Source organism: Eptatretus burgeri, chromosome 5 (genome assembly GCF_056783735.1).
Source record: "Eptatretus burgeri isolate ZD-2024b chromosome 5, Ebu_testis_v1, whole genome shotgun sequence".
NCBI classification, from domain to species: Eukaryota; Metazoa; Chordata; class Myxini; order Myxiniformes; family Myxinidae; genus Eptatretus; species Eptatretus burgeri.
In genome coordinates, this window is record NC_140965.1 from 13,078,356 (window position 1) to 13,088,807 (window position 10,452).

A 10,452-nucleotide genomic window follows, 5' to 3' on the forward strand; every position below is an offset into this window, starting at 1 on the left:
AAAAGGTGTGAGTTTCTGAGGGGAACAGTGACCAGGGATTGTAAGTCCGAGCTAGAGGTGCTGAGGAGGATTGAGGTGGGTGTGAATGCATGGAGGAGGGTGGAGGGAGTAATGGCAGACAGAAAGACATAAGGGAATTGAAAGAGAAGGTGATGAAGTCATGTGAAACACCGGCATGCCTTTACGGTCTGGAGACTGTGGCACTGACAGAGAGACAATAACAGTGGCTGCAGGTTTGCGAGAACAAACGGGTCGGGTGGGTTGCTGGAGTGAATACGGTGGATAGAAGGTAGATGGATGAATTGAGGGAGGAGATTGGTGTGCAGATGAGCTTCAAGGGGAGATTGGTGAAATGCCGGCTGAGATTGGCCGAACACTTGGTGTGGATGGGGGAAGAGAGAATGGCAAAGGGAGCGGATAAGTTGAGGTCACAGGAAAAAGAGGTAGACTGTGGTTGAGATGGTGAGATTGTGAGGAGGGATATTAATATGCTGAGGGTGGTTGGAGAGTGGAAAGAGTTGGCTGATGACAGATGGAAGTGGAGGAGTATCGGAATATCAAGAAAGGGAAGAAGATTGGTACCATTGGACCTTGCCCTTTATAAAGAGAAGGAAAAAAAAAAGAAGAAGATTTGAGAGAAAAGAGAAAGGGAGAGCGTGAGAAGTGAGGCAGTGAGAGATCTGAATTACTGGTATTCCTTCAACTTATTGCCTGTCTGATTCAATAACCATCAGGAGTAAAGCCTGCTGTTGGCTTCATGGTTAATGTTTAACCATGAAGATCTTAGTGTCTTGATTTTGAGCCCTCGTTTTTTACTGATGAATTAACACCAGGTGGGGTTGACAGCCTGTCATCCTTCTGAGATCGGTGAAATGAGCACCAGCTTCCTGGTAACAGGGGCATTGCATCAGTGGCACAGCCACGTCCACATAAAATGATGCAGCCAAGCAGCCACAGGCTGCATAAGAATAAATAGGCCTTTGATCCAATAACCTCTCCAAAGATTGGGTCCACAACCTTTAACGAGCTGATAAATCAAACGTACGAGAAAAAGAAAGACAATGATAAAAAGAAGGAAGGTAGTGGATTTACTACTAAACGAAAAGACAGCTTAGACAGTTTCAAGTCGACCCACCACCAAAATGAAGACAAATCAAAAGGAGAAGAGAGCTTATTGAGTGAATATTGGTGAAAATAAGGGGAAAGCTTATTGAGTGATATACGATTAGCTCCTTTTGCGAGGATTTCTAAGATGCTGTGTCTTCAGGCTGTTTTCACAATCGTGCAAATGCTTTGAGGCTCACAGTAAGTCGATACCCAAATCCTCTGATCCCCACAAGCTTTATAATCAATAATTTGACTAAATGGACACATCGGCTTTGGTGACTTCCAGCTGTGGAGTCGTGGAGGGCTGAAATGAGGCAGGCTTGCAAAGGGATCTTCCTGACAGGTTCGCTGGGATGTAATTCCAACACAGCATGTTGCACAGTAATTACACGCTCAAACTAGCCCTGTAAAAATTGCAGGCCAACGTTACAGCACTCCCGTCGAGAAATATTTCATTATTTGTGTTTGTCACATGGGCACAAAGGTTCTTAACTGTACCTGATTATTCTTGTCTGTCAAAGTTGGCTTGTAAACATCAGTATAAAGTGGATCGAAAGGGGGGGAGGGCGGGGGGGGGGAATCACAAGTTTCAAAAAAGAAGTTTAATGAAAAAAAAAAACACATTTCGATATCCAGTACTCTGGAGGCAGGGCAAGAATTGAGAACCAGCAGCGTGAGCAACTCTAAGAGACTGGAGGACCTGCACAGGGGAGGAGAAGCATTTCCACATGGAAGACTGGAGGATGACGTTGACGAGGGGTTTCAGGGGCACAAGCACAAGGATTTGTTTCTGTTGCTCCCACAATGACTAATGCAGAAATAACTATAACGGCACTCGGTAGAGCACATAACTCCATCAGGCTGAACATTTCATGTTTTGTCTCCAACTGATGGACGAGATCTCCATCCAAACCGTAACCAAAATCTAATCGGCTTGTTATAGTCACCCACCGAATTCATCCACCAAGTTTTGTCATAAATTGTCCACAACTTTTTGAGATATCGCACTATACTGTCAGACCCTGACATTCGCGGGAGATACATTCCTGAAAAATGCCGCAAAATTAGAATCCACAAATGTCATGACATTGTTTCAATGGGGAAAAGAGGGACGGGCTGCCGGTGGTTCATGATTCATAAACAAGTTTCGAAAATCCTGTGAAAAACCGTGAATACGTGAAGCACATGGCCACAAATGTAGAAGCAGGTCAGAAAAACTGTGAATCCATGAAGCACAGGGTCGCGAATGTAGAAGCAGGTCAGAAAAAACACAAAACACAAATGAATATACAAAGCACAGGGCTGCAAATATAGAAGCAGGTCAGAAAAACCACGAATATGCCCGTGAAAAACAGCAAATACACGAAGCACAGGGCCACGGATGGAGAAGCAGGTCACATTTTATGAACCGTGAATGTCGGGGTCTGACGGTATAGTATATCGTTTTTGGCCCCATCTCTCAATGGTGAAAAATAATTTTAATAAATTTAAAATTCTCTTTACCAGATCCAGATCTTCACCAAAATCGAATCAATTCTTTCTTGTCACATACCCAACCTTTGCACCAAGTTTCATCCGAATCCATCCAGAACTTTTTTCAGATATCCTGCAATATGTCGTCTTTGGCCCTATCCCTCAATGGTGAAAAATCACTTAAAAAATTCTCGGATCCAGATCTTCATCAAAATCTCATCAGTTTGTCCTTATCACACACTGAAACCTGTCCACCAATTTTGTTCAAATCTATCCATAACTTTTTGAGATATCCTGCTTATAGACAAGACAGACAAACAGACAGGGGTGAAAACAAACCGTCCACCTTCGGTGATGGAGGTAACAATCAATGTATCACGAAGGAACAATCCTGCATTGCAAAAACGGTGTGGTGCTTATGAAACAGTATTTCAAACAAAAGCCAGGTTAAATTTCAGGATCTAACCCAGAAGAATCATCAAATTGATATACAATGGAGCAAATGTATGTAAATAGATATGTATATCTACTCTTCACCCATTGGTTGGACAGCTGACCTGATGTCACCCACGATTGTAACCTGAAGTACTGAACCTGAAGTGCCCAGAGGACCCAAAAGTCCCAAAACACCCCAAAAACCCAGAAGACCCTGAACACCCAAGTACCAAAAGGGCCCAGAGGACCCAAAAGACTGCAGACCCAAAACACCCAAAAGATCCAGAGGACCCAAAAGATGTTGAGGACCCAAAAGACCCAGGGCATCCAAAAGGCCTGATGACACAAAAGACCCAGAGGACACAAAATATCCAGATAACCCAAAATACCTAGAGGACCCAAAAGACACAACGGGACTATCACACGGACCCATGGAAATTCTGCATAATGTAAAATGTGACTTTAGGTCCCTAACACCCCCCCCTCACTCTCTCTCTCACACACACACACACACACACACACACACACACACACACACACACACACACACACACACACACACACACACACACACACACACACACACACACAATCCCATGTCCTTACCCCCCCACCCTTTCCCACCACACACAACCCTGTGCACCCCTCTCCATTTCTTCAAATCCTCAACCCCCTCCCAACCCTATCTCCTCAATTCCCCTCACCCCCTCAAAAGTCTCAACCCCCCTCGATCCCAACTCTGCCCCCTCTCTGCCTTCCCTCCCCAAAGCCAACTCTGTCATCCCCTCCCCTTTTTTCTTCAAGTCCTCGACTGCCCCAAACCCCAAGTACTCAATCCCATTTCCAACCCCAAGTTCACCCCCAGCCCCCCCTTCCCAACGGCTCAATCTCCCTCTTCTAACTCCATGCACCCCCATCCCCAATTCTCTGTCGTCCCCTCCCCATTTCTTCCTGTTCTTAACATTACACAAATATACACAGGGAACTTTGGTGCATGAGAAGGCCATTCGGCCAATCATGCCTGCGTTGTTCCTGTTCCCGTTTGTTAAGAACAATGATGAAAGTAAATAAAGATGGACCGTTAAATTCACAATCACTTCCCCCTTTCTTCTCTTATCCTTACTGTAATTCACAGATCGGTGTTTGTGCGTGTTTTTGTCATACTACGACCCCTACAGTTGTGGGCTGATTCCATCCAGACTTGCTACATAGGATTAGCATGACCCCAATGAACGTATTGGGGTGTTTTTATCTTTGCCGGTGGTCTTGGGGGGAGGAGGAGGGATGCAAATGCTCCATGTAAACATGTATTATGTAGCGCTGCCTCCAGGTGGGGGAGGATATTACAAGTCTCCACCATTTTACAGTACGGTGTTCCTGTCCCCACGTTTTCTAATGCAGTGAGGCGTTTTGATTTATAAGCCAAAGACATGTTTTTGCTTCATACATTTAACTTCATGGGTTATTACTTGCAAAATAAAAAAATTCAAGTATATTGGTCAGTCGATTTTGTTATTCTGTTGGGTCGCCGAAATAGGTGACCCTTATTGTCAGTAATTCTGTCTGTTTGTTTGTTTGGATGTTTGTTCGTTTGTCATCAGCATAATTGGAAGTAAATGTGGGCGGATTTTGACCAAACTCGGGTGGTAGGTACATCTTATGACCTAGTGCTTTGGAAATTGTGATGGTTGCTAGGGACGCTTTGGTTCCCTAGCAACAACCGAAAAACCTTCAAAATCGGTACCGTTCACGCAAAATCAATTCCGAAAGCCATTATCCCACGTAGGGTTATGAAATTTGGCACGAATGATCTACAGGTGATGCTCTATCAAATACATTCCGGTTTTTGTGATATATTGAATACTTTACCCGCAGCGCCCCCTACAATTAGGGTATGCGTGAAAATTGGCGAAAATTGAAGGCCCCCTAGCGACCAGGTGAGTGCATCGATACGAACGAAACCTTGCAGGTTCATGTTACTCAATGAGTACTACAACTTTGCCTCAGGACATATTGACCGATTTCGCTTAGGTCAGGGGTCAAAGGTCAATTAGTGCCAAAATCGATAATATGCAAGAGCCGGAGGTGCCTTCGCGCCAAATGCTACTCCTCTTAGGGTTATGGTCGGATGGTCATGAAAATTCACACTAATCGTCTGGAATACATTGTGCACAAACGATCGAGCCGGATTTTCGATTTAGATCTTTGTTCACCCACAGCACCCCCTCAAACTTTGGGGATTTCCGATTTCAAACCGCATTTTCGGTACTTTTCATTCAAATGGATACAGAGTAGTTATCAGTAGATGGAACTGGATGAGATTTGATATGCATAATCTTAAGCTGATTCCCTATCCGCTATATGACATCCATTTTGCTCTATATCTTAGAGTTTCCATGCTCGGCGACCCATCGTCGCCTACCGGCTTGTCTATTTGTTTTCCAATCACCTACAGGTCACAATTGTAAACCGATCATCATAAAACTTTACCAAGTTGTCGAGGTAGTCTCAACTGAGAAGCCAATTGATTTTGAAGGTCAAAGGTCATCTGAGATTGAATTTCTAAAATCGTCATTTTTCATCTGATTGACTTGAAAGTTGAACAGGATTTGCATATTGCATCACCGAATTGGGAAACCAACTATTTTTGAGATCAAACCATCAAAGGTGAACTCAAGGTCAAACTTCTAAAATCGTCAATTTACATCCTATTAACGTGAAAGTTGAACAGAATTTGCATCGTCCATCACTAACTTTGGAAAGCAACTATATTTGAGGTCAAAAGGTCAAACCTCAAAAATCATCAATTTCAATCTGAAAAATAATGAATTTTCATCCGATTGACCTGAGCTTTAAGATTGTCAATTTTAATCTTCATGAAATGGACAATTTGTTGTATCAATGGCAAACTTGGGAGAGGGGGGTGGATTTTGCAAGTATCATGCTCTGCACGTCTTTTTATTGTTTTCTTTTTTTTGCCGACACAAAAAAGGTATGCATCAGAAGAACGTGTTGCATGCTTGGAACAAGATCACCCATAGGGTGGTTACTCTGCTCGTATGTATAAAGCTCTTTCCAACCACTTATGCATGAGGCACTCACTCTCTCAAAGATATCAATGTTCAATCCTTTCGAGGTGGGCTAGAAAGTTGAAATCTTGCATACTGACGTAATAGTACAGGCATTTTAGCAGAAATATTTGGTCAACCTCCCACAAATTGCAACAAAAGCAAACTCAACAGATTTTGATTCCTGGATATGTCCTCAGTGACAGAAAAAAAGTCCTAAGGGATCCTCCAGGGGGAAGTCCTGAAATCATGTAAATCCAATATGGCTGCCACCCGGCTTCGGGGAAAATGAGAAATTGTAAAGATTGAAATTTTAATATGTAAATATATGTTTTTCTGCATTCTAATTGTTTCTAGTTATGGTCAGTATGTTGATATACAAGAATAATTATAAAAAAAAGTGAAATGTATTGAGGGTAAAATAAAAAATCATAGCTTTTTGTCCAAAAATGTCAATTTTTTTGTCCTGAAAAAAATATATTTACCTGATACTGATTTTAGCTCCTGGACAAAAAAAAAAAAACTAAGAAACGTTGAAGACACAATATGAAATCAAGTCTATGGCAATACAATATAATTATGTAAATCATTGAAACGACAAAATTCACAATTCCACTCGGGGCAATCACATCTGCCTGACGAAGGTTTCGAAATGAAAATGAAAATTCACATTAAACTCAGAAACTACATCCATTTTAAACTTGCCATACATGTTGAGAAAAATCAAGCGTATTAAAGTTAGAACTCGACAATGTCATCATCATCCTCATCATTGTCACATGGAGTGTTTGTGCAGCCAGAGCCGCTGCAGTTTCCACAAGCTGGAGTGCACTCAATGTTGTGCTTCTTGCATATGCATCTCATGGTGCTACATTCAGCCTGGCAGTTGCACCTAATGACACGTAACATCTTTTCAGGAGCTGGAGCTATTGATGTCTGAAGTGGCACAAAAGCCACGTCACACTTCTGCCAACCCCAGTCTGTGGAAGAAGTATGCAAGTCTGACGTCTTGAAATGAATCAAAGACCACCTTCAGAAGCATGCCGAATCTGCAAAGATATCTTCTAGAACTGCAGTGCTCTGGGTTCAGTATATGGACATGCTACACATTCTACGCAAATACAACCGGGCAGAGCGCACTGGGAACTGGGCACTACATCTACAGACCATCCAGGAAATGCTGCCTTACCTGGCAGCCTCAGGCCACAACCTGCATGCCAAATCTGCGAGGGTGTATCTGCAGCAGATGTCCAACCTCAAAACTCAACTTCCCAATGTCCAACAACGTTTTGATGAGGGGTTCCATGTGGTTCAACGAAGTGATCGCCTGTGGGCAGGTCTTTCATCTGACCTGATCATCGAACAAGTTCTGATGAGAAGTTTGAAAACCAGCAGGGGGCTCACACGAGGGTGAGGGATGACAGAGCAACAACGGCTGGTCTGGCTACTATCAATGCCTGCCTATGCAGAAATAAACCAGGCAATGCAGGAGCTCACAGGTGTGAATTACAACAGTGGAGAGCAGAAGAAGGACATGACCAAGGTAAGACAATCTCGTGACTGGAAGGACACACTATCAGCTCTTCAGTATTTACAGGAACGGAATCCGTTCAGTAGTGATCCACGTCTGAGGAACATTGCCACTGGAGTTCATGCACACCCCACCGTCAACGTTGATACAGCACATGCTGTAGCAGCCAAAATATTGAAATCTATGGATGGGAAAACACCTGCCGAGTACACATTTAAGAGGAAAGACCAAGTTGTCACCCTCGGCATGAAGTCATCTGTCAAGATTGATGGAGAGCAAGTCCAGGTTGACCCACAACTCCTCTTCCAGAGACTGATCACTGTTGCACAGACAGCAGAAGAACTGGAGTCAGCCTTCAAATCTGAACTGTGCAGCTATCCACCAGCCCTCTTTGATTCCTCTCTTCAGCTCCGAGAAGCACACAAGCCAGTCTTTGCTGATGCCATCTGAGATCTTCTTGGATCCGATGTCCCAGCTGATATCCCCAATGATGGGCAACAGTATGTTTTGGATGGCGGGGCACTTGTTCAACGCATTCCATGGTCTCATGGATCTACATACAGAGACATATGCCACCAGTACACTGATTATGTAACGAAGAAGTACGGAGATGCCATAGTCGTGTTTGATGGTTATGAGAGTACCAACACGAAGGACATGACACACCAGAGACGGTCAAAAGGGAATGCTGGCACTACTGTGACATTTACAGCTGACATGCGTCTCACAATGAAGAAGGAACAGTTTCTTGCCAATAGGCAGAATAAACAGCGATTCATTTTTATGTTGAGTGAAGAGCTTCAGTAGAAGAACTGTGAGACACACCATGCCTCAGGGGATGCTGATCTCCTGATTGTACTGAAGGCCATGCAGTCTGCTAATGTCACCAACACTGTGTTAGTTGGTGATGACACAGACCGTGTCCTATGCTACCATGCAAGCTTAGAATCCCATGACCTCTTATTTTGTCCCGAGCAAAAGAAGAACACAAAGAAGCCTCACAACTGGAACATCAAGGCTACAAAGAAAATGATTGGTACAGACATATGCAAGCACATACTGTTTCTACATGCAGTTCTTGGGTGCAACACGACATCTCATCTTCATGGGATTGGAAAGGGAGCTTCCCTCAAAAAGTTCAAAGCAAACAACACATTCCGTGAGCAGGCCAAGGTTTTTGATACATATCCAGCTTCCGTATGTGATGTGGCAGATGCAGGAGAAAAAACATTGGTGATAATCTACAACGGAAAGTCAACTGACACCCTGGACACCCTCCGGTATCAGGGGTACTAGGACAAGGTGGCTTGGAGCTCCTCTCACGTGCAACCACAGACGTTACCACCAACATCAGAAGCAGCAAAGTATCACAGCCTGCACGTGTATCTGCAAGTCCAAGAATGGAAGGGATGTGCAGATGAACTTCTTCCGAAAGACTGGGGTTGGCAGAAGTCTGACGAGGGTTTTGTGCCACTTCAGACATCAATAGCTCCAGCTCCTGAAAAGATGTTACATGTCATTAGGTGCAACTGCCAGGCTGAATGTAGCACCATGAGATGCATATGCAAGAAGCACAACATTGAGTGCACTCCAGCTTGTGGAAACTGCAGGGGCTCTGGCTGCACAAACACTCCATGTGACAATGATGAGGATGATGACGACATTGTCGAGTTCTAACTTTAATACGCTTGATTTTTCTCAACATGTATAGTAAGTTTATAATGGATGTAGTTTCTGAGTTTAATGCGAATTTTCTTTTTCATTTCGAAACCTTCGTCAGGCAGATGTGATTGCCCCGAGTGGAATTGTGAATTTTGTCGTTTCAATGATTTACATAATTATATTGTATTCCCATAGACTTGATTTCATCTTGTGTGTTCAACATTTCTTATTTTTTTTTGGTCCAGGAGCCAAAATCAGTATCAGGTAAATTTTTTTTTTCGGGACAAAAAATTGACATTTTTGGACAAAAAAGCTATAATTTTTTATTTTACCCTCCATACATTTCACTTTTTTCATAATTATTCTTGTATATTAATATACTGACCATAACGAGAAACAATTAGAATGCAGAAAAACATTAATTTACATTTTTAAAATATCAATCTTTACAATTTTCTCATTTTCCCTGAAGCTGGGTGGCGGCCATATTGGATTTCCATTATTTCAGGACTTTCCCCCCGGATGATCCCTTAGGACTTTTTTCTGTCACTGAGTACATATCCAGGAATCTAAATCTGTTGAGTTTGCTTTTGTTGCAATTTGTGGGAGGTCATCCGACATTTTGACTGTACTATAACTTGAGGCCACAGTTCCATCACAAAACTGGCGATAAATGTCCGTAAATGGAAATATCCGTAAACAAAAGTCGGCCAGCCGTTATAGCTTCGTCCCGCTCAGGGAGGGTCACGTGACCAAAGACAATGGCACATCACATGATCTGGCACGGCCACGATCGATCAAACCAGTCTTTCTCAGTTTTATGGCAATATGATTAGAGACGCCTCACCATGACTGGTGCCTCACCATTCAAAACCCCTCACCATGCCTGGTGTTGGCTTAATGGTTAGGGTGGTGGGCTTGGGATCCTCACGTCCTGAGTTCAAATCCTGCTCAGCTGTTGAATTAATACCAGGTGAGGTTAACTCGACCTGTCATCCTTCCGAAGTCGGCAAAATGAGTACCAACTTGTTGGTATACTGTGTCGGAGTGGCGACCCATCCAGGATTGTGCCCAATAGCCAAGGAGGCTGCTTAGGCAGCACCAACGCTCTGCACAGAGTATGGTCCCAATGGATGGATGGATTAGAGAAGTGTCTGTGGGTTTTTGTTGTTTACC

At 43.4% G+C, this 10,452-nt stretch overlaps 1 pseudogene; it reads left to right on the plus strand.

Annotated features, from left to right (window-relative positions):
• The first annotated feature begins 7,394 nt into the window (after positions 1 to 7,394).
• On the plus strand, positions 7,395 to 10,186 carry LOC147025869 (uncharacterized; annotated as a pseudogene).
• Positions 10,187 to 10,452: the final 266 nt, after the last annotated feature.